Genomic DNA, 24,598 nt, shown 5'->3' with positions numbered 1-24,598 from the left:
AGCATCTCCAAAAAAAGTTTATGGGATTTCCTCACAAATGAAAATTGGAGGAGAGAGAAGTGTCTTGTTGCCACTCTGCTGCAAAACTTCGCCTGAACTGTGACATGAGCCTGATGTTGTTCTCCATGATGGAGGTAAAGCTATGCAGTCTTCAGCCCAAACTGCTGTAAAGAACAGGGGCAGCTCAGAGGTTGTCGCTGCAGGCTGTGTCTAGTAAACATCTGAATATCTCTGGAGATGGAGGCTTCACAAAATCCTTAAGTCCTTGTCACCGTGTTCGGCCACTCTCATTGGGGAAAAGAGAATCTGAGTATCTACCTTTCTCCAACTTGTATCCACAGCCACTCATTGCTGTGCACGGCTGAGAAGGGTCTGGCTCTGCCTTGTCTGCACCCTTTGTCAGGCCACTGAAACCATTAGTGAGGTCTCCTGTGAGAGTGCTTTTCTCCTTGAGTTTCTCCTGTGGGAACACTGAGTGCTTTCCCAGTGTTTTCAGGAAGCACACAGAGTCCATCTGAGATCATTTATTTGGGCTATTAGCCTGACACACTTCTCAAGCCAAGGAAAAAGAAGGTCACAGTTATCACAGCCTCCTTATTTCAGGTGCATGAACATCAACAGATGAAAACCTTAAAGATTCCTACTGCTGTTGACCCACCATTTCACTCAAATAAACACAGCCTCTCTGTAAAGATGTGACAGCACACTGAGTCTCAGCAATAATAGATTTCCAGGTGAGACATCTGTGTCAGCCTCTGTGGGGCACCTTGCCACCACTGTCATCTGATTATATATCTGGGTACTTTCATCTGATACAAGTGCATGGCATGGTTGGAGTCATTTCTGTCACTTTGTGCAGCTTTAAGAGTTTCTGTGATGCACTCAGAAAACGCTCCCTTAGCCCCTGTGGCAGGACCAGCACCCCACAGTATGAACAGAGGAGCACAGCGAAGGGCAAGTATGCAGCAGTGGTGGCTTCCTGCACACACCCTCCTGCTCTTCCCCATGCCCCGGAGGGCTCTGCCATCAGACTCCGCAGGGAGCAGAGATAGCATCCCCAAGAGCTGTCCGTCTTCCTTGCTGGCACTTTCCAATCTTATGTGCCTTCAACCGCAGCAGAGGCATGTTTTAATGGGCTGCTGTTCAAACTGGCAGGTCTCTGTGCAATTGAATATATCGTCATGTTCCCTTTTGATTATCTGTCTGAAAACAAAATTCCACAGCTAAGCATTACTTCCTTTTTATGTCACTGCTGCCGCTGCTGTGTCAGGACACGGGTATTAATTTGGAGCACTTCATCAAAAAACCTCCTATTGGGTTTCCTTCTTGCAGCCTCAAGTCAAGCAAAGCAAACAATGAAACTATTGGGACTGAAGAAAGGAACAAGGTATTAGGCTTTTTATTAGTTATAAAATTTATTTCACTGCGGTTTCAGCTTGCTCCCACTCTTGCCACAAGGCAAATATCTGGATATATTTTACAGAAGTAAATGCCAGGGATGCTGTGACCACATCAAGGTGCTGTGCAGAAAGGGGCCTTAAAAGTCTGCAGCACCTATGCATGCATTTCAAAAGTAGAAGTAAGGAACAGAAGGATTTGTACATGGTGCTGACTTCATGTACATCATTTGTATAAATGTGCTCATCCATGCACATACAGCTCGGTACACCTCGCGAGTTTGTCAAAATTGCAAAGGATGCCAGGAAAAAACCATTTGCAGCCCATCTCCAATCCAGTGATATTTGTGATAATTTCACAGCCCGATGCTGCAAGGCTGGTTGTGTTTTTCTCATTTAGGAGATGTTAAACAACTCTTCCTTTATAAATGTCATTACTTGTGGGGGGCAAAAACATAAAAGAAAAAAACATTGGAAAAAAAAATTCCAATTGTTTTGAAGCAATAAATAGATTTTAACAGTTCACTAAAATGCTCAAGACTTCACCTCTTTATCTAAAATTACTCTGAGAAATTGCTTCAGAAATTAGTCTGGGATGGGAAAGACAGGTTGACTGTAATCTCAAGCGCGTCTCATGCCCCCCTTCACTGTTATTGAAAGCTGCAACAAAAAGTAGTCATCTTTATTCAGTAACGCCACATGCACTTACCCACTTCCACACAGTAAACTTGCTTTAAAACCAGGAAGATGCAGAAAAACATACATATTACTGAAAGTTTGAAAGCTGTGTTTCATTGGGCTGGCTACAGCCAAACCAGTGTGATGGGGCCGGTCTTTAGAAACGACTCACTTCAACATCAAATAGAAACTTTTTCAGCTTGCGCAGAATATTTAAGGATAATCCATTTCTGCTGTCCAAACATATTGATTCCTTCTTTCCTTGTGAACAAATAAGTGTTCTGTGTCTTTACAAAACGCACATTGACCTTTCTCTTCCGTGTGTGCATGAACATAAATACAAATATAAACACAAATTTCCTGTTATATATGTGTATATGCACATATGCATGTGTATATATGTGTACACGTGTGTGCATATGAGGCACCCGTTTCCATTAGGAAAATTACCTGCCACCAAAAAAAGATGGCTGATCCTTTGAGAAATGGCACCTCTTATCCTCACCATGGTGATACCCAGAGCCAGATAGGGAAGATGCTTCTCATAAGCAGAAGTCCACAGTCTGCTTTGCACCCCTAACAGTAGCTGTCTTCTAATCAGACCATTTGTTTCTCCAGAGAGACAGTCAGGAGAGAGGTCAGTCCCTGCATCTATGGGACAAGGGGTACAAGTCAAGGATTGCTGGCAGATCCCAGGAAAATCTGGAGGGGGAACTGTGGTGCCAAGTCAGCAGCTGCAGCCAGAGATGTTTTTCCTGCCTACTCCAAGGCTATCAGAAATGGGTTTTCATCAGCGTTTCACATCACTGTGCCAGGATGGCTCGGCTATGGGGTCCTGACATGGCAAGAAGGAAACTAAACGCACTCCATGCAAACAGCCATTGCTGTTCTGTGCCTGCTGGTTAAGTCTGAGGTTGCTAATTAACATCTTATTAACAGAGCCAAGCAGAAAGTCCTCAACAAAACACAATTTGAGGGATTGGGGGAAGGAGAGAGGGGATGAAGTTTTAGAGGAATTGTAGTTTAGAGGAATTAAAGGTTGGAAAATGTCAAGAGCTCAAAATGAAGTGTTTGAAATTATCTTTTTATGTATTTATTTACAGCTCATTGGTTTGATGGGGAAAAAAACACATCAAGATTTTGATTTTTTCATTCCATCTTAGAACAGGGAAAAAATTGTTGTAATCTCAGAAATTCTCAGAGGATGAAAAAACATTTCTTTTTGAACTTCAGCTGAGCAAGGGTCATTCCTGATTTCCCATGCTGCTTTCCATGGATTCTTTCTGTTAATATAGCTCACATCCATCCACTGCTTTGGATGGCATAGCAAGCTCTTGAAAGTACAGGTTGCCTTAGTATTTTATGTGTGTGAGTAGTGTTAATGCATCCAGTAAGCTTTTTCAAATCAAGATCTGATATTGACACCTTAGTATAAGGAATAAATCATATTATTGTACACCAGACTTACAAGCTTTGATCTCCCTTCCAGTGAGTGATCAATACTGAACAGCAAATCCACCCTTGGTATTCAGCCCAAATCAATGCAAAAGCACCAGAGTGTGATCTGAGTCCATCCAAGTCCCAGGGTCCCAACAAAAACCCAGATGCTTTGCCACAAGGTAAGTGTACTTTGTGGTACCAGGCACCTCTCCCTCCCCTTTCTGAGCTCCCCATCTCTTGCATTCTCTAACAAGCTTAAGGTTCCTTATCTGAAAAACTGGAAGCTGTAAATGATACTGGGCCATACAGACACAGCAGTGTAAGTCAAGGACATTTTTAATGTCCAAGGGGTTCTTTCAGTGTTGGAGTAGTGATTTTTTCAGCCACCCAATTCTTAGAAGTGCACAGAACAAATAATTTTTCCAGTACTATTAATATCCTCTTTATAACCACAAAATTGTCAGCAGTTGGTGTTTCAAAGGGTGCTTTCCATCACATACACAAATATCTTCTCAGGTGCAGCAAGACTATCAGTAAGTAACATGTCTTCCAGGGACGCTCCCTCACAGTGCTGTAAAGATGCTGTATAGCTGGGAAATCAGTCAAGTGCAAACAGGTGTTGGTGGGTGATGGTACAGGGAGATACAGTACTCTTATCTCAGTGTTTGCAGACCTTTCCCAGCTCTCCACAAGGGATTTACCAGTCTCAATGGTAAATTAAAAAATAGCTTTGAAAAGTGTCTGAACAACAACATCATTACAGGAATCGTGGAGGGCTCTGGCAGTATCCTGGGCTGAATCTATGAAGGTATATACTGCTTAACTCTCCAAGCTAATTCAACACAAAGCTCTGTTATGCTTTTGGCCCCCAGAAAATAACTACCCAGTAAGAGAGATGATGGGAAAAAATTAGCTTACCACTTACCATTACACTGATCAATAATCTATTAACTCTAACCTTGCTAGCAGTGGACTGTACTACAATTTATAGACAGTCATTCGAACTTTCATTCCTCCAGAGTTATAGCCATGATAAAAAAAATAGGTAGATTAGCAGTGGACAGAAATTAAACATTTAACCTTTACACAGAGTCTTAATATTGAACTTCATCCAATGCATTTATCCCTTCGCTTCCATGTAGCAGCCTGATTGTTGTTTGTGTTTTAAAAGTTATTGACTCATGCTTCATTTTGTTCAGTACTGACTCGGGGGGATGGCAGGAAATGACAAAGAAACAAGGGGTCATTTGGTACAAACAACTCCTAGGAAACAACTTCTACTTTGTATTGTACCAGCCGTTCCTCCTTAAGGCCCACTCCTACCAAGCTTAAGTGTTGTCTGAATACCGAGAAAGCTGAAGTACCTGATGCCACATTGAAGAAGGGCAATGTCAGGTCACTGAGAAGTGTTTTATAGCATTACAATGTAATATCATGCTATTATTGCAAAATAGGATCTGCATTGATATAAGGCACCTCTGTCCTGGAATAATGCCTCCACTTTAAGAAGAGGTTTGCGAACTATATTGAATAGCAGGATGTGCTTTTGTGTTGGCCAGATAGTTGTCCTGCTATATTCTCCTGTGGGATTCATTCCACCATTGTATAGTGGATTACAGGGATAGAGGTGTTAGTTTTAGACTTGTCATGGGAAAGATATGGACTCTTAAAAACCAGTGTTCATCCTTTGCTTTCCTTTCACTACAAGAAACAAGTTGCTTGCCTTCAGTCTACCACAAAGGCAGGTCATCTCCTGATCTGATCCCTTTAGTGGCTATGTTTTAGGCCTTTCTTAGGAATCAGGCCCACAATTTTCATGAGCAGTGAAAATCCTACTATCTGACCTGTCTGTTGGCAGGTGCAAAAAGAATTACTCTGGTGCGTCACCTGAGCAGCAAGTGTCACCAAGATTAATGACTTCATCACTGCAAGCTGGACAAATCAATCTGAGTCTTTGATGGCAGTAAGGAAGACCAGACTCCATTACCCATCCAACCCATCTGTCACCATGAGCTCCAGACACTGTGCAGCACTTGCTGGGCAGGATGCTTTCCATCACATATGCAGATATCTTCTCAGGTGCAGCAAGGCTATCAGCAACCTCTCTTCCAGGGACGCTCTCAGTGCTGCCCTCAGCTCCCGTGGCACCCTGCAAAGGCCACTGTCCCTGCACATGCTATCACCTGCACCAGATACTCTGCATAGACATCCCAGACAGCATTGCAGAGTCATCCTGCCAATGCTGATAAGGAGCTGAGCAACAGTGCTCAGCATGAGCGTGGCAAGCTGAACTGCCCTCACTGCAATTAGACTTTGTGCTCAGATTCAGATAGTTCTCGGTGCATCCCATCTACTTTCCTTTGTTCAACAGAGAAGCATGTTTTTGCAGGTGCTTGAAGAATGTAATACCTTCTGTTAGCAGAGCAAGTGGCAAGAGAGTTTAAAACAGGGGGGGTGGGAAAAGCAAGCACTGGTAAAACTTTTTAATGCGAGATTAGACCAGGCTTATCTGACCTGCCAGAGAGACTAGGAAGGAGGCAGGCTATAAAGCAAAGTCAGTGCACCATCTCTTCCTCATTCCTCTGATATTCTACCCATGATGATGTGAGATTCTCCAGGAAAGAAAGGAACACCCTCATCTCCACAGGGCACCTTGTCCTTCAAAGAACGGAGTGTGCACAGGTATATGATTCATTTCTCCAGTTAGGCAGAGACTGAAGAATTCTTTTGCTCTCCAAAAGCAGCCCACTTTACAGAGAGACATCTGGTAAATCCTACATGAGTTAATCTCATGCCACTATCTAGCAAACACACACAAATGAAACCCAGTCCTTCCTGCTGGCAGCTTCTCTGCATGGGAGGGAAGGACGAGCCTTGTCATTGAAAGGTGATTACTCTGTGGGACATGGAATAGAGTTCCCTGCAGGACAGGGATTTGTTGCCATGTAGAGAGGTGCTGCAATGCTTGTGAATGAGCTTTTTAATGATGGACCAAAAAAATTTGCTATGATGCATTTGTACCTAATGGGAATCACAGAGATCTGGGCCAAAAGAAGAATGCATACTAGAAGTGGAAGGTGACCCAAAAAGCTGCTGTCTTTTTGCTTCACCGTCCTTTTGCTTCACCCTTTGCCAGAGACCTGTGGAGGACTCTGCTTTGGAGGTCTTGGAGCTCCAAGTCACCTACCCTGCCCACCCTCAATTGCTGTCTGGAGGAGTCTCTCCCTTGGGGGGTACAAAACCCTGTGTGCCCAGTCTGAGCAGTTGTTACTCCTGGTGGCTCTGTGTGCCACCTCCTTAAAGAAAAATGTAAAGAACAATGTCACATCACCTCCTGAGTAAAATAGACCTGGGCTTCTCACTGCAGGAGGGATGGCAGACCTTTAAAGGCACTAAAGTTTCTACCCTCCAGATACCAACTGGTATCTCCCCGGTAACAGCATTACCCATCAAAAGATCTTTGAGGTTCTAAGCTTTCTCTGGAATCTTCTTGCTTGTGGTTTAATGGAATCCACAGCTAGTCCTATGGAATATCCCAGGGCAAATTCTCAGAGATTCAACATTTTAACAGATCAGTTTAAGACATTTTTCTACTACTCACATCTCAAACTTGCCACACTTTACTAGTAGGATGCTGAAAGTCAGATGTGTAGAAGGGCTTGGGCATTGAAGTCTGATATAGACCATCATTTAGGCAAGGCTGGATGAGGCTTTGTGCATCCTGGTCTAGCGGAAGGCGTACCTGTCCGTGGAAGGGGGCTTGGAACCAGACGAGCTTTAAGGTCCCTTCCAACACAAGCCATTCTATAATTCTATGATTTATATACACACTGCAAAGTGTCTGAACTCAACCACTTCTTGCAGCCCAGCAAGAAAGAGGATGGGTCTTGTGGGTTGCTTCTATACAGGTCAGGGTTAAACTGATGGCATTGGTGAAATGTAAATGGATGATATTACGTAAAAAGAATTGCATAATGTTCCCAGATGTTTTCAATTTTCTGAGTACTTCTAAAAATAAAATGAACTTTAATACTTAATCAACATAGTTATTCATTCTCTTTTACCCAAGATGAAATTTCCCATGAATTTTTTATGGATACACATTAGTTATTATTGCCTTTGGCTTCTTGGTTTAGACACAGTTCTGACCCCTGTTCCACTGATTGTCCAAATTACCCCCCACTGCACAGACTGGGTACACTCGTAAGTCCTTAAGAAATCTCTTCAGCTGATTTTATAGCTCTGCTCTGGTTTGGCTAGACTTACTTCAGGAGAGGAAGATTTATGAGGAGTGCCTTAGCTACCTAGTAGGGACAGAGCTCACTCAGTAGTACCACCTGGTCACAGATCCATGTAATGCCCCTACTCCAGAGTGGCACCCATCTCATGCAGAGCCTGGAGCAGCCTGGCAGCATGGACAGGGTGTAATGTGGCTTATGACAGGTGCCTGTCTACTATTTACTCCTTTCATATCATCCTGCACTTAGAGATGCTGGTGGTAGACATGCTTTGAGCACGGTGAAACAAAGACTTAATTGGATGATACCAGAATGGATTTCTCTTTGCATTCAGGACTAATAAGAAAATCCACTGCAGAGAGGGGATGCCCTCAGGTCCATTAAAACAGTGGGATTTTTTTTATTTTTTATTCTGCACTTACATGACTCTGTGATTTTTATTCCTCTGTTTATTGCATCACACTCAACAACACAAGTCCTTTAAGACAAGAATGTGTTTTCCTGATATATCAGAGATGAAATCCAGGCCAATTTGTACCTAAGGTCCTTGCATAAATGCGTTGGATTCATCTTAGTGAAGAAATTGTTTAAAAGGAAAAGGAACGTAGAAAAAGCTTGAGTAACCACCAAGTGGCTGATTTGATTGTCTGAACAAATAAATGCACTTTCATGACCACCTCCTAAAAGCAGAGTGCTGCAAACAACAGCCAAAGAAAATTACCAGGGCAATACTGAACTGTCAGCCAGAGACAACAGAGAAGACACTCAAGTGGTATGTCAGCTCTATGTAAAATAAAAGCTTGCAGCTTCCAATTGTTTCTTTGAGTGCTTTAGCTTGCCGTGCCATCTCACATCTCCAAGGAAACTACAAACCATCAGCAGGGAGGACTTCACGTTAAGGACAGGTGAAAGGCAGGAAAACGCAGGACTGGTATCAATCCAAGCACAGCCACTGCTTGGCATGATAGCAACACGTCCCAGCCATAAAGCGGGAGATTTCCCAACAACACTGTGTAGCCACAATTATAAAGCTGAAAGGCAACAGCCCATTATGTTGTTTTCAGCACCATCGGTATACACTCATACAGCATTGAGCAAAGGCATGTTTAGCACCTTGTACGTCTTTTTCTGCCAAAGCAGGGAATCCATTTAGAGCAAGCTGTTGAGCTTTATTTTTATTTTACTTAATTATTTTCCAAATGCATTAAGAAAAATACATGTATTAACAGCCACTAGGGCCAACAGAAAATATTCATTTGCATTTACTGAAGACAGTTAAAATCCTACCACACTTTACCTCATACAGGAAATCTCTCCTGTGATGAATTAATCTTTACAAGCTAGTTCTCATTTTTCTCATTTCTTCACAGCTACTGTGTTGGGGTTTTTTTATAGAGAAAATGAGTGTTAATTTTTTTGTAACCCAAATTACATTTTCTGCTGCTATTTATAAGAGGTGTGCCTGATCCTCAGCTAAAATGCTCCAACTCAGAAGTCTGTAAGGACCAGAATATTTACCTTTGTCATGAGCTCAGCCCTAAATATTTCCCCTGAATTTCCAGAAGTCCTTGAAGGGTAAACATTTTCATAATGACCCAGTGCAGTCACCAGGAGCTATTACACTCTGAAATTAGCAACATGTTCTCTCCAGATTGCTCCATTTATTCTTAGTTCATGAAAACCACCAAACAAATTGATCTGGTCTGCCATTGAGCTCATTAGAAAGGGTCATGGGAAGAACAGGCTCCAGGAGGCTTTGATGGGGTATGCATCTGTATTAATGTATATCACCCATGTGCTGCAAGAACTGCAGTCACCAAACAGCCATTCCAAGCGTGCACTGAACCCCACCACTTCCCTTCTTTCTCTTATCCTGTGCCCAGAATCAGATTTTTCATTTCCAAACATCATGATTTTCCAGTTTTCTGGCTTTTAGGGAGGTTCCTCTCACCCTTTGTCACCATCCTGCAGTTGCCAAGGCCACCTGGATAAACTGCAAGGACTACTGTGGACAGTGCAAGCCATTAGAGATCAACCGATCAACCCATGGTGTTTATCAGGGCCACCACTGGGACAATGCAGGTTAATGCCCTTTGCGGGGCACTGAGTCAGCAGTGGAAGAACTATGACTTCCATGACTATGCTGCCTATCAGCTGAAAAACCCATGTCTGAAAAGCCAATTAATTGACATTATTTAAAAACTGCTTTTCAGGGGAGCCCTTTCTTGGAGGAACTGAATCTCAACCCTGTGCTAAATTATGCACAGGAGTTAAGGGAGGTGAGAGTAAGAAATCCACTGAGTAATCATGATCACTGTGCAATTAGGTTTGATATCATAATAGAAGGTTACTCTCCTAGGGGTAATGCAGTGAGGGTGAACTTTAAAAGGCCAGATTTTAAAACTATGAGAAAAATTATTAACACAAGGCTCAAGGGCATAGTGAAACTCTTTAACAACCTGCAGCAAATTTGCTCCTAGAGTAACTCCTCCAGCAGTCCCAGGAGTTGCACCAAGGGTGAGTTTGGCTAATACAATCAATCCAGAGGCTATTTAAGAACCTGTGCTAGAGAAGCAGATGGTGGTTGGACCTTTGAGCTGAAAATAAGAACAGAAAGGATAAAATCTGCCTGGCTGAGCAAAGTTTATTGAAAATAAACATCCTTTTAAAAACTAAAAGTATATGACTAAAGAGCAGAACAGAAGCTGGAATAAATGCAGACAAACTAGAAAGAAAATTACATAGGACTATAAAAGAAAAATCAAGGTATTTCTGATACAGTAGAGAAGAAAAAAAAATAACCCCCCAACCAGGCACATAATGAGCAAAACTTGGAAAGTGCAGTTGTTATGTGACAGTTTTATTGTACCTAATTAACTCAAATAAATGTATCTGCTGGAAGACACCACTCTTTGTAGTTACATGCTATCAGATGTACAAAAGCAGGCATTTCTTCTGCAGAACCCTTTGTCTTTGCGGAGAGGGGGGGATGCTAAAAATTAAAGGATGCTGAAGTGCAAAAAAGCCCCTTGGCTGAGTTGTTTCTATGGATGTAACTAAAGAGATTTCTTGTCTGTGCCCCTTTTCGTGGGAAATTAAAGAGTGTCTTCAGCAGTGATTTACTTTAGCTCTGTGGAAGGTGAACAGGACCTGAAGAAGGAGTTATGTGGCCATCAGTTCACTGGGGTAGTAAATCACCTGGACTACCTAGTACCTAACCCAGGCTGTGGCAAAAACACACTACACAGTAGTGAACCTGTCAAACAAGGTGCCCTCCTCACCTTATGGGGTAAAATGCCCCCTTGAAAACAAAGGAAGGGATTCAGAGCTGGCTCCTACAGCATGGTAACAACAAGGAAAAATTCACTTTGAGCCAATGCAGGTATGTTGCAATTCTTGAGGAAATACTGTCCATCCGGACCATTTCCAGTGTGGGGAGGGATGAAGGGTCTCTGGGGTCGTTTACACCCCAAAACTGTCAGAGACACCTAGCTGAGAGATGACCCCCCAGTCCTAGGAACCACCACTTGGTGCTACACACGACACAAGGATACGGATCATAGCAGGGACAAAACCATCCAGTTTATTTAGACTTTATGTTTTCCAAAATGTCACTAGTCTTCCCTTCTGTGTTTGTGCAGCCTTCAGCACAGCAGGCCCTCGACCTCAGCTGCAGCCCGTAATGTCACCATAACGGAGGCAAATAAATGACAGTAGGGAGTAAACCCGCTTCAGTCTTCGTAAGGAAATATTGTTCTTTCAAAGCTATTCCTCATCTGAAAAGTTAATAAAATAGTGCATAAAGGTGACCTGGTAGATATAATTTACTTGGATTTTCAAAATGCTTTTGATAAGGTCCCTCATAAAAGAATATTAATGATAATGAGAATGATCTTACATTTATGGTAGTACCTTTCATTCAGATGAATCCCAAAGTGCTCCACAAAGTTTTTTACTTACTGATTGTACAAATCATGTGTCATATAATATCCCCAAAGTGCTGTTAGGTCTCAGAGAAGGCATGACAGCTATTTAATTGCCAAGCATGCTGCTGTTCAATATTTTAGGGCAGGGTGTAAAAGCAAAAGCTCCAATCATGTGCAATGAGAGTGACTTTAGGTAAGTCAAAGCTGCTTTCCAAAGCTGGTATTTGGCTGACAACCAAGACCATCTTCTCCTTCTACTGTCACCGAAATCACAGAATCATACAATGGTTTGGGCTGGAAATGTTGGGTGGAAATGAGTGAGATGGTTTGGTTTTGGGTGACATGGTTTAGTGTGAGGTGTCCCTGCCCATGGCAGGAGGGTTGGAACTTGATGACCTTAAGGTCTTTTCCAACCTTAACTATTCTATGATTCTATGGTTCTATGTCGAGGGATGCCTCAGGCTGAACAAACGAATGACTCAGCTGGAAAAGAGGCATCTTTTTTGGATTGCTCCCAACCATACATTCGTCATCTCAGGTTACTCCTGAATATTTGAGCAACCTGGTCTAGTGGAGGGCGTCCCTGCCCATGGCAGGGGGGTTTGGAAGTGACTGAGCTTTAAGGTCTCTTCCAACCCAAACCAGTCTGTGATTCTATGATAAAATGGGCAGTTTATGGGCACCTGTACTTGTCCATCTAAGTCCAGAGAAGCACAAACATTTGCATTTCCTACTTCAAATTTTCCATAGGTTTTTAAACTGTGTCCTTTGGCTTCATAAGCAGCTGCCAATGCTGACAGCCACCAGCAGAGCACCTTCAGCTCTCATTAGCGTTTGGGAAGCAATCTCTGCCTCTATTCTGCAGTCCGTTTTGCTTTGAGGTGCACATCTGAAGCACTACTAATCCGGACTTGAAGACAGCTCCAGCCATAAGTATATTCTGTTTAGAGAGTATCAGAACACTTAATTGAAAGGCAGAAAATGTACCATTTAATTGCCTGAAATCAAAGGTTTCATATTTTAATTAAGTTTTTAAGAGGGCTTATTTCATTGCTCTGGGGTATATTTTTTCTTTTTATCTCTTAGATATGAAAGTCATTAAAGACTATCTATACTGATTAAGCAATAGTAACAATTGTTTCCCCAAATATCTTGTACAGTATGGATACTATCCCAGACCTAAGCTTCACACATTATCAGTGATTAGTAGATGAACAACCCTCACTTACTATGCCTGGCTAGGTGCAAAGGACCACCTGAACTTCCATGTCCTCTATTGCTTTTGATATGCAAACAAAGAAGATGCCAAGAAAGCTGAATCACAGCTTCTCCCTAGATACAAATTCTTCCACGGTTAGGTTGGCTTGGCAGCTTTTCTATCTCTTAAAGGAGCTGCCTAAAACCAGTGTAAAATCCTGACCAGCGTAAAATCAAAGCAGGAAGCTTACAGGTGCAGGTTGAAGAGGACCTTGGAGGTACCTAGTTATATAGGCATAAAGATTTCAGCTCAGCTTTAATACCCTTGGGCACACCTTTGAAATGGTCCATCTAGTCTTCTGCCCGAGGCGGCGTGCATCTCGTGTTTATCACCATCCCGCGCCGGTGCTGCTGTATTCTTTTGCAGGGCTAAACAAAGGACAGGGTCCCTTGCTCCACTGTGACAGCTTGTCAGACTTCGCAGCACAACCCATATTTCACATCAAAAGCGTCCTCCTCAAATTCAAGTTATATAAATTATATTTTGCTAGGTAAACACGACCTTCCTCTGCCAATTCTTTCAGGCCAGAGCTAGAAGCCAAAACAACAAAAATCTTGGGAGAACAGCCATCTAGGGCCAAGCTGTCAAAAATCTCCAACAAGGAGCTGATTTGTCAACAGAAGTAATCATTTCACAGGGAGCTTGATTCCTGCTTCAGTGCTCCTCTGGCCATATTGCTGACAGATTTTTGCTGAGCGATCCCGTGCCCTCACATTATAGCTTTTCACTTCCCACATAACCCTTCTCTGAGGATAAGATGGTCTCATTTTTAGCACATTCCTTCTGGAACAAGAACAAAGAGCAATGCTTATGTGAAAACACAGCCCTACAGCCTGCCCCACACATGCAGGAAGAGCCTCCCCAGCCCTCTGGCAGTAAATGCATGTTCCCTTGGAGAAGCTCTGTCTCACCCTCTTCTTCCCACAGGCTCTGGAAAGTAAAACCCTTACTGTTAGGCAGTTTAATTTTGACTATGAATATGCATCCATGCACTTGTGGCCTATTCAAGGAGGCTCTTTAGGCAAAATAATGGTTTTAAACTTCTTTCTGCTGCCAGGGTGACATAAAGAGGCCCTAGCATACTGCAAGGCTGTTGTATATGCAAAATACTAGTTTAAACTTTTGCCTCCAGTATGCATTTTTAGTATGTGGTGTACACCTGGCCCCGCTAACCTGATCAACATTTATTGCTTTGTTTCTTTACAATGAGTTTTAGCCGCCTTGGTAAAGATGTTCTTAATGTAATGAGACTGCAAGAGACTCTTGAAAGTCATAGAAACAAGGAACAAGAAGTTTTCCAAACACACACCAAGCTAGCCACTTTCCCACACCTCTGGGTACTCACATGCCAGGGAAGCACAGGTGCAGGCTGGTGGAAAAGGGGAAATAAGAAGGGGAGAGAAGGTAGATTGGTCCCCGATCCCCCCTGTACCGATGCAAGGCAAACTTACACCTCAGTTTGCAAGGTAAACTTCTCACCTCAGATGCTCTGTCCTTTTGGAAGTCAGTAGCACTGCAGCTAACAGGGGAGACTTTTCCTTGGGAGCACAGTTGCCTGAAATATTGCAAGCCAGGCGCTGATTGCTACTGGCATTTGTCTTTCAGCAGCTGTCACACTGTCACAGCAGGCTCCTTGGGGGACATGGGAAATGTCTTGCAATTATGGGCTTTATGATGTACCCCAGAGAAACATTTGGCCATATGTATCTTCACAAGGACGCGCATAACCAGTACTCAAACGGGTCCAAGCTGGGTGCTATCAACATAACAAAATTATTTTTTTCACCTCTCTGCTTGTCTCTTATGCACCTGACCTCTTCCTTAAACAGATTAAGGGGTGGAAATGTTGGTCTTAAGCAAGAAGGTCTTTAATTCTGTCTGATTTTCCCTTTGTTTGCACCTTATTGCTTCCTGCCTTGTGTCATTCCTACAGCCGGCTGAATCCTTATTTCCTAGAGGCTGTATTTCACCCATTCTTAGACACTCAGAGCAGCCTAGAAGTGCACCCTATGCCTATATCCTGTAACTGTGACTGACTCCTAGGCACTGAGTGCAAGCGTGTTAGATGAAGTGTTAAATCACTGAGTTCTGGAGTCTGTGGGACAGCCCTCAGGGAATACTTCATTTGGTTTTGTCACTGTGTCCCCCTCTTCAGAAGGGTTGTGGGGATAGCAGTTCCCAGTGTTTCTTGGGAAAAGAATTTGTAGTTAAAAAAATATTTTTGCTCCATATTACACTTTTTTCTATATTTTTTTTTAATTGAGGTGTACCAGTGTCCCAAAGGATTTAAATCTTATTCAGATTTTGCTGTTGATCATGGATTCTTGGCAGATGGAAACGCGATTCTCAGCTCTTACCAAAACCTGCCCCAGCAGGGTTGACAGAAAGCCCAACATGGCAGGAACTATCACCATCACCTCTCCACACATGCTTGTGCAATTTCTGCTTAATCATTGGGCTCTTTCTTTCACAAGCCTCCTATTTGTATGAGTAAGCCCCACTTTGTAACACTAAGAGTTACCCAGCCACCCTCATTGTAACTTGGTACAAAAACAGGCTGAGCAAGGCAACCAGAATTGCTTAGTCTTGATCCCCTAAATATGACATTTTACAATAAAGAGGAAATCAAAGAAAGATCTGAATGTGTCCTGGGCTTGTCAAACAAACACAACTCCCTGTCTGGACCAGTGGTATAGCCTGCAATAGTCCGCTAGAAAGCTTAACAGATGGGAAAGTCGATAGAGTCCAGTCCTCTCATGAAAGACAAATTACTTGCCCACCTCCAGTACACTGTGGTGTTCTCTCTATACTAATCTGTATTAATTTCTTTTCTTCAGGTGTATTTTTCTTTTTCTTTTACTCTCTTTGAAGGTCATAGAAGGACCTTCAGTGGCTTTCCCAAAGCAGCTCAGAGAGGCACAGTGTGGGACCTGGGTTGTCTCTATGAATCCCCCAATTAAAATGGCAAGCAGCTCCACAGTATTGTTACAAAGTTAGGCTTAGTGTGAGGTGTCCCTGCCCATGGCAGGGGTGTTGGAACTAGATGATCTTAAGGTCCTTTCTAACCCTAACTATTCTGATTCTATGATTCTATAAATCTGGCTGGCATGTACAAACCTTTTAGTTTTGGTAACCAAAAAGACAGAAGTTTAGGCTTTCTAAACTCGGGTTTCAACCTGCCCTTCCAACTGGATGGTGTTAAGTGGTATATGCTTTGTGTAAAAAGAAAGCTAGGTAAACTGTTTCACTTCAAAATCTCATTTCAGACTTACTTAAGCAACATTTAATTCGTTTTACAGGGATTCTATAGCAGCCCAAGTCCTGAAGAACAGCAGTGTTTAACCGATCTTAGTAATACGACATTATTCGTACCACTAATTCCACAGCCATTGTTTTTTTTAATCAGGATAGGGGAGGCAATTTTGCTAAAATTACATTGTTTTCTAAAGCAGCTCTATTCAGTGCTATACATCTATCTTCTGGCAGCACAGTTTAATTTGCATTTAAATAATTTCCTGATACCGTTGGAAAAGTAATTATACATAACACTAAACAATTTTCAAGCCTCCGCTTTTAATCAGTCCAGGACCAAATCCCTCCTCTAGGTTCTAAAATAACCTTCCCAAAATGTAAAATTCCCAGACACCAAAACCTGGCTCCTTTTCTTAAGGTCATTCCATTTGCTCATGCATCTCATGTGGTGAATTAAGAGAAGTAGAAAACAATGTTCATAATTCTATCCTTGGTCATGTCACTTTGGTTTTCTCACTTTTCCATGGTAGAAAGGTTCAAATCTGTCTGATGAGCAGAAGGTCCTATGGAGAACTCATGCTCATGACACTACAAGCACCACAATACACCAACCTTTTATAGTAGTTACAGATGTTGGATCATGGCCTGGTTCTGAGATTTTTATCACAGAATAATGAGGCAGGGAATTGATGCAGCTTGAGCCAAGGCAATAGCAGGACATCCATTTTTCATCTGGAGTGTCCTGGACCTTAGGTTTTGGTTGGTTCTAGAAGCCTTTCATCACATTTGTTCCTGGATTTTTCAGGCTTTGATTCAGGTTAATTATACAACCAAAACAACAGTCCAGTGGAGATGTAGATCACTCTTAACAAGACTCCATATCATACTAAAAGAAGCTGTCCCTAAAAGGTGTTTAACATGCCACAGTCTTTTTCCCTTAGAAAGATAATGCTTATAGAAGATGAGCTGTATTTTTCAGTGCCCTGATTATCTGCTCATGAGCCATGTGAAGAGAATTACAATTCCCTACACTAAAAGTGCCAACTCAAAAGCATGAAGCCATTAACTGTAGAACAACATGAACTGTAGAACAAGTCCAACATGAAAGAAAGAATGGTACATCATAGGGACCATCACATGGCTCATAAAATCAATACTGAAGACTTGAAATTCAAGCGTGACTGCAGTTTTCCTCGAGGTTTAGGATCAGCCTTGATCTAACCTGTTAGCCAAGTCCCTTGTCTATCATTAAGAGTAATTCAACCATTAAGGTAATTCAAGACTGAAATTGCTAATGACATACTGTGGATCTGCCTTATAATCAGCTCTTATCTTTTGCTTGAAGAACCCTCTGTGCAGGTAAAGAGTCCAAAGGATTTTAGTGCACAAAATGCGTGTCTAAAAGAGGTAGCATACTGTACAGCTAATGCTAGCAAATGAGGTGTTTTGAAAGGCTGTACACTGGGCCTACAATGATATTGAAAAGGATCACTTGGCACCAACCCTTTAGCATCATACACCAGATTTCATCAGTGAGGTGATACTGAGCCAAAGGGAGGCTTTTCAGATTAAACTTCCACAGTCTGTCAGGTTTCAAGGTGAGTGACAGTGATGACCCCTGATGTATTTTCCTTGCAGCACGTTTTTAATTTGTTCTCACGCTTGCAACTGTTCTGCAGATGACTGCAGCAGATCACTCTGGGGTGATTCCTCAGCCGGATGACAGTGGCAAGTGAAAGGTCTCAGTTGCCAGCGCACAAAAATGCTAAAGAATCAATTTCCACTAAGATCTTAACGAGAAGGTGGATACAGAAGAACAGATCAGTGTGTCAGCCCAGTTCAAGTGCACAAAAGATTTGTGAGCCTGTAAAGTTTGTCAATAAAACAACTCCAGAGGGTGATTTGAAGGCAATGGCTCAGGACTGGACGAAAGCTAGGAAGCATTAGATCCACAGCACAAAAACTTAACAAGCTAAACCACTCATGATAGGCATTGCTGCAATAGTGTCTTCGTATGTTATCCCCCTCCAGGTTTTCTGTCTTACTGATTTTGATTTGGATCATAAAGAAAAATATCCCGAGAAGAAAAGTGCTTCAACATCTGTGCCTCACCTGGGTCTGTAGCAATAGATCCTTTGCCCCAGTTGAATCCAAAGTTTTCTTCTTGCCTTTTGCTAACTTGAAGAGTAAAAACAGTGGAAAACAACAACATGAACAACCATGTGAGAAAAAAAGGCACAGCTCTGTACTAGAGATAGGGCTATTTATAAGAATAGATGTAGCACAACAGATGTCAGCTCTGTAATGGTGCTGCACAAAGTGTCCAAGTGGCAGCCAGAGAATGATGATAATTAAAAGAGAGGAAGGGATTTGCTTTGAGATAGAAACTGTTGTAAAATGAAGAATATTTTATAGTTGTGATTTAATTTATTTATGAGTATATATATATTTTAATAATTTTTTTCATTTTGTGCAATATAGAGATTTAAGAGTAACCCAAAGACTTAATGAGCTGATCACTGTATGAAATCAATCAAATGCCTTGCTTTCCATTATTCCAGCAATTTATCTTCATTGTATCTATCTCTGTCCTCCCAGCACTCTCCAGCTAAGGAGCTGACAGCTGTTTCTGTTTAATCCTGTTTTCCCTCCAGAGAAAGAGATAGCCAATCTTCTAAAAGAACAGACAATTTGCAACACTTGGGAGATCAGTCATGGGCATCCTACAGACTCTCTGTCTAACTTCTAATAACTCACTTCATTCTAACCATGTTTCCCAGTTTGAAAAAATGAGAGAAATCCCTTTTTTTTCCTATCCAAAGACTAGAAGGTCTTTAGGACAGGACTCATGTTTTATTGTATTTTTGCACAGCAGTTAGACTTCTGATACTCCCGTTTCTTGCTCCTGCTTCCTCTGCCTACTTCCATACTACAAAACATTGCTATTGGCAGCCCTGTGCTATCATTGCTTTCATTCTACTTAATTTCTTTGGGATGTTTTTTCTTGTTCTAGCAGAGCTCCAACATATTTGGTGCTTTTCTGTTAGGAAGGGCTGGGCTCTAGCCCTCATTAGGCCTTTCTACCAGCTGCCTAAGAATTATACTGGTGTGAATTTGACTTACTGTTTTAAGGGGTTTTAATTTTTTGACTATACGCTCTGTAAAAGCAGTGAACATACACATACTTCCAAACAGTTCTGGCCCTCACTGGATTGATAGAAAGAAGGTTAATAACATATCCGGATAAAACAAATAGTTCAATGGATAGCATGCATAGATTAATAACTGCTGCAATGCCAGCAAAGCTGGGGAACTGCACATCATAATTGTGTTATAACTGAAGATGTGTGGCCAGTGGAAGGGAAAAGGAGATTATAACACTGCTTTGCTTTCTAGCTGTGTCTGGCAGCTCAGTGTAATGCACTGATACAGGCTTAATGTCTTGCCTCTGCTCCTGACTTCAGGGATGGTGAAAGATCTGGACCACAACACTGCAGAGCACTTGAAGCTCAAGACGTGTGCTACATCTGAATGTTCATTGCCAGTAAATCCCCTTTAGGATGTGCCTGAAGAGGTGATGGGGGAAAATTAAAGGCAGGACAATAAGTTTGAACAGAGAATACTGCAGGGTGATCCTTGCACCACGGGGCACTGAGAGGTTGCACAGAACCCTCCACATCCTCAGCCCTGGGCTGGCCATCATGGAGCAGCCCAGCTGGAAGGGGAGGCTGAATCCTTTCACTTCCACTCACACCACCAGGGTATCATTACTAAATGCCCTCACTTTTTGCTCAGCAGTAAATAATTCATATCCCTGAGCTGTAGGTGGGATACGTTTCAGGCAGAAAGGAAGGACACCAATGAGCAGCTCTTTAAATATACATTGCCTCCCATTTGCAGGCACAATGTGTGGGAGCGACTGTAAACTGAAATGGTCTTGTGTTCGCTGGCACCTCTGAATACAGAATTACCACTGTGGCTATTTGTGGGGTGGAGGGGGAGGGAGGCTTCACGAAGAAAAATCAGGCTTTTTAAATCTGGTACCTTTTTTAAACTGAAACACTTGCCATTTCGAAGGCAGAGCTGGATCCCCAGTGACGGAAAGAGTTACAGGTGTTTTAATTATATATTAGTACAGCATTAAGCTAGTTTTATTTACTGAACATTCTATCAATTACTGTTGTTACTTGAGAAGCATGACTGCTCCCAGGTTGATCATGTATTTAACTAGCCAGTCAATGCTATTAATCACCAAGCATTTTCAGCCAAGGATATTAACACTGAAACCTATCCAGGAGGGCTTATAAATGAGTACTGGTGCTCTTCAGAGGGAAACACTGTTTTCCAATGCAAGGGAGGTTCTCCCATGTCTCTCTTTTTTTTCTTTTTTTTTTTTTTAATTGCAATCTAAATCCAAAAGGTGAGTGAATAATTGCCCTTAATGAAATAACTGCCATCCAGAAAGTTAGTAAATATCTGATCATCTCATTACCATATGAACAGAGGGCAGGAGGTCTGTTTCTGTGGTGCAGTTACTGTAAAAACCAGTGAAGTATAAGAAAGTAGACATTAAAACCAAATAGGGACATCCTGCTTTCTGGAGATTGGAGCAGGGATCCAGGTAAGGTTGAAAAATGGTTAGCATAGGGATGGGAAATGGGACTTTGTGGTTTTATTCTTGATCATGATACCCTGGCCTTTCGGGCAGAAAAGACATCAGCCTTTCCCTGCCTCTTGCCTGTAAAAGCAGGAGACAAGAACAGTAACTGAAAACTTAGATACAACACACACCATTTGGAATCAAATGCTCCAGATACATGCTTTGCATTCTGCACTGCACTCAGTTGACACACAGAATATATTTATTTCCACATTGTGAACAATCAACTGAAAACTCACTTTCATTAGTTTCATCTCCACATTGTTGGCTCGCATCCTGAAGTTTTCATACAACATCTGCAAAAGTAATAAACTAATTATAGAAGCCATCTGGAACAAGAACAGTGTGGAATAATTATTTTCTCTTTTTTTTTAAAAAAAAAAAGAAACCCTCACTAAATAAATGGTGCCATAATAGATGGGATGTCAGAAGAACAGTGATTGTAACCAACTCAGTATCATTAAGGAAGGATGTGAGGAGATTTACATCAAGAAACTCGTGATTGCTTATTAGCAGAGACACAGCAGAGAGGCATTGTGAACCATGGATGACACAGCCTCCATACTGAGAGGGAAATCCTACCAGAGACCAGAGCCTACTCCACGAATAGCCCAGCTGGCAAATGAGAGGAGGAGCAATTGTTGCTTCATCCTGCGTTCTTCAATCAAGACCAGGGGACAGACCGCTGAGGAGGGAAGGGTGAATCAGCCGTGGGCAGTCATTTCCCTATCACCTGCCACTGATACCGATACTGCTGTTTAATGGTATTGCACAGCAGTGGAGCACGGTGCTGATAGGCTACTAGAGTGAGTTCAGATGAAAACACATCAAATCTTGATTCATACTGCTGTGAGGTAGTCCTCACTTATTTCAAGACACATCTCTTGCTCTTAGACCTTTCCAGATGAACTATGAAGATCTGTTCACCAAGGAGACATCTTTTCATTAGTCTTGGGCTGTCCTTGGTCCCCTGAAATCCTCCACTTCCAAGAAACTCATGGTGAATGCTGAAGCATGTTGTTTCAGCAATGACTGACTTTTGAACCGTGAACCTCTTCTTTGTCTGTTCCAAAGCAGTGCATCCCAGTAAGCATCGTCCCCTGCAAAATGACCCACATCCACCAGCTATTGCTCTCTGGCTTTGAGAGGGGCTCCAGTGTGAGAGAAGAGAGTGTCTCCTAGACAGAGCTCTGCAGCAGGCACTTAGGATTCCTAGGTCAATAGGATTCCTAGGTCAGCCACAGTACCAGCCTGGGGGTATCGATGCGCAGAAGGATACCCAAAGGGAGAGCCAGTACTTATGATCTCACTAGTGTCCCTAGTGATCACCAGCTCTGGAAGGCACCACACAGGACCAGTTTTTCTAGGGGAAGATAGAACTGTGCCCCTTTTCACATGAGAAGGGAGAAACTGGATCCATTCTCCCCAAACTGAGCTTGAATGTAGATTTTCACAAAATAGTGGAGATTTTAGAACAAAGCAAAAGCTTCTTTTAGCTCCCTAGCCTTGTACTAAGTGATGAGCTGTAGGTCAGCTTGGGGTAGCATGTGGTTTTATATTTATTACTACTATTTTTTACTGATTAGAATTGATTGCTTTCACATTGAAGATCCTGACTCTTACCTGTTCAGTGCATGGCTTCTGTAAGCAGTGCTTTCAGGGCACGGCTAGCAATTTCACTGTTTTAAGAGAATGACACTGTGGTAACATGCCTGAATATTTCATGTTTAATACATGCACACAAACCCAGAAAAGTGGCACATATATTAGCATCTTCCTATGACCCTAATGGCAAATATTGCACTCACATGGTCATTCTAATGTTCAAATAATAAATAAATACATAAATATATAGGTAGATGGACAGACAGACAGACGGATGTTTCCCTAAAAGGAAAGTGCAGCTTTAAAGAATTTCCTTATCTATATTCTAACTAATTACCTTTGGCCTGAATTTACTTAGAGAAAGGTCTGAGATTCTGCTAGATACCCAGATGCTGAATCAATGGCATCCTGCTATAACATATTTCAGCACACATCATTAATTCTGATTAAAAAGTATCACCTAGTTGTGATCCTTATTAGAACTCTATTAGTGTCTCTGCTAATAGATGCCATCTCTGTTATTATCATAATTATTGTTATTTATCACATTACTGCAGCAGTGCCTTAAGGGCTCATTCATAAGCTATACCCTTTTGAATCATTTGCAAATGCAGGATCAAAATATGTTTCTTGCCCTCAGCACTTTTCTTGGCAAGATAACAGCTAAAAAACGAAGGAATATGAGGAGACAAAGGGACCCTCTGGGTCAGCACTGAAACATTGCTTCAGTACATCTGGAGCCTAAGTATTGCCACGCTTCCACCAAACAAAATCAAAGAAAGGTGTCAAAGTGCAACACTTACTTCCGTCTTGACTTTGACATTGTCTGTACCTTCAGATGCCAGTGGATTCTGGAATGGAGACACATTTCCAGCAGACATGAGCATGGGGATTCAGAAGACATGAATCACACAACACCGACTATCTGAGTATGTGTCCAACTGTAGCTCCAACACATCTGGGACTCACAGGATACATTCAAGACATGCCCCAGATGATGAAACTCACTTATGAAGCATTAATATAAGCAACATGATTCTATTTTGGTCTTATAAATAAACAATCTGATTTTCAAAGTGCCACATCCTGAAATCTTGACATCCTGAGAAGCAAACTCTATATTTGATGTCCCAGCTGTAGGCAGCCACTGAGGGGGCCATAGTCCCTGAATACCCTCTTGAAAGTCAACTGAATAGCTGGCCAGAAAGTCCCACATGCAGAAGGGATAAAGAACAGGTTATGACAAAATGAGGGAGCAGACATACTTCCAAGTAATAAATAGAGGAGGGAGTGCAGGAAAAGTGAGTTGGATGAAGAAGAAGACCATGCTTTCTAGTTCCTCTGATCCTCCCAACCATCTGGAATCAGAAATCATTTGTCTCTATGTGGCCTTGTAATGTTAAGGAGAACATAAGCACTGGTTTGAGGCTTGCGAGATGCTTTGTAATCCCAATATAAAAGGTATCAAAGATCTGCAGTATACTTATTGTTAAAAATGCTTTTATTCCCTTGCAAAGAGATCTCACATTGTGGCATCCCTGAAACCCTGGGCTGTCATCTTTCCACAAATTCTTTTACAAGTTAGCTTGGAAGATTAATATTTTAAGAGCAGCTAATGCTGCTAATTGAACAGGGAAACAGATATGTCAACCTTTGTTTTTCACAGGACTCACTTCAGAAGCATGAATGATAAATGCACCCCAAGAGACATTATCATAATCATCACTCTAAATAAATTTTACAGACAATGGAGTTCATGGCCATTAACTTTCAGTGAGATGCAGAAAACACACTCAGTGCTAAGCTACTTCCTAAACATATGAATGTGTATTTTGCCCTGTTGTAAAAACTGATACTGTTCAGATGAGAATGACCACGAAGAGGTAAAGGCAACACAGAGAAAGCCCAAAGCAAGGAGAGATACTGGATTAGTAATCGCGTTTCATCGTGCTCCACATTTAATGTCTCTAAAAGGCCACACAGTCAATGGTTTCTCCAGCAGCTTCTGGCAGTGAAACAGGAGAGTGGCCCTGTTATCAAAGAACAGCAGATATTTGTTGGTGTGAGATGGAGAATTTTAATTCCCAGTATAAAATGATCCTCTGGAGCTGAGAAGAGCGGCAAAAAAAATAGCTGATTTTGTT

The sequence above is a fragment of the Psittacula echo genome (genome assembly GCF_963264785.1).
Source record: "Psittacula echo genome assembly, chromosome: 6".
Classification (NCBI taxonomy): Eukaryota; Metazoa; Chordata; class Aves; order Psittaciformes; family Psittacidae; genus Psittacula; species Psittacula echo.
The sequence above is the reverse complement of the archived record's forward strand: the minus strand, read 5'-3'. Positions refer to the sequence as shown.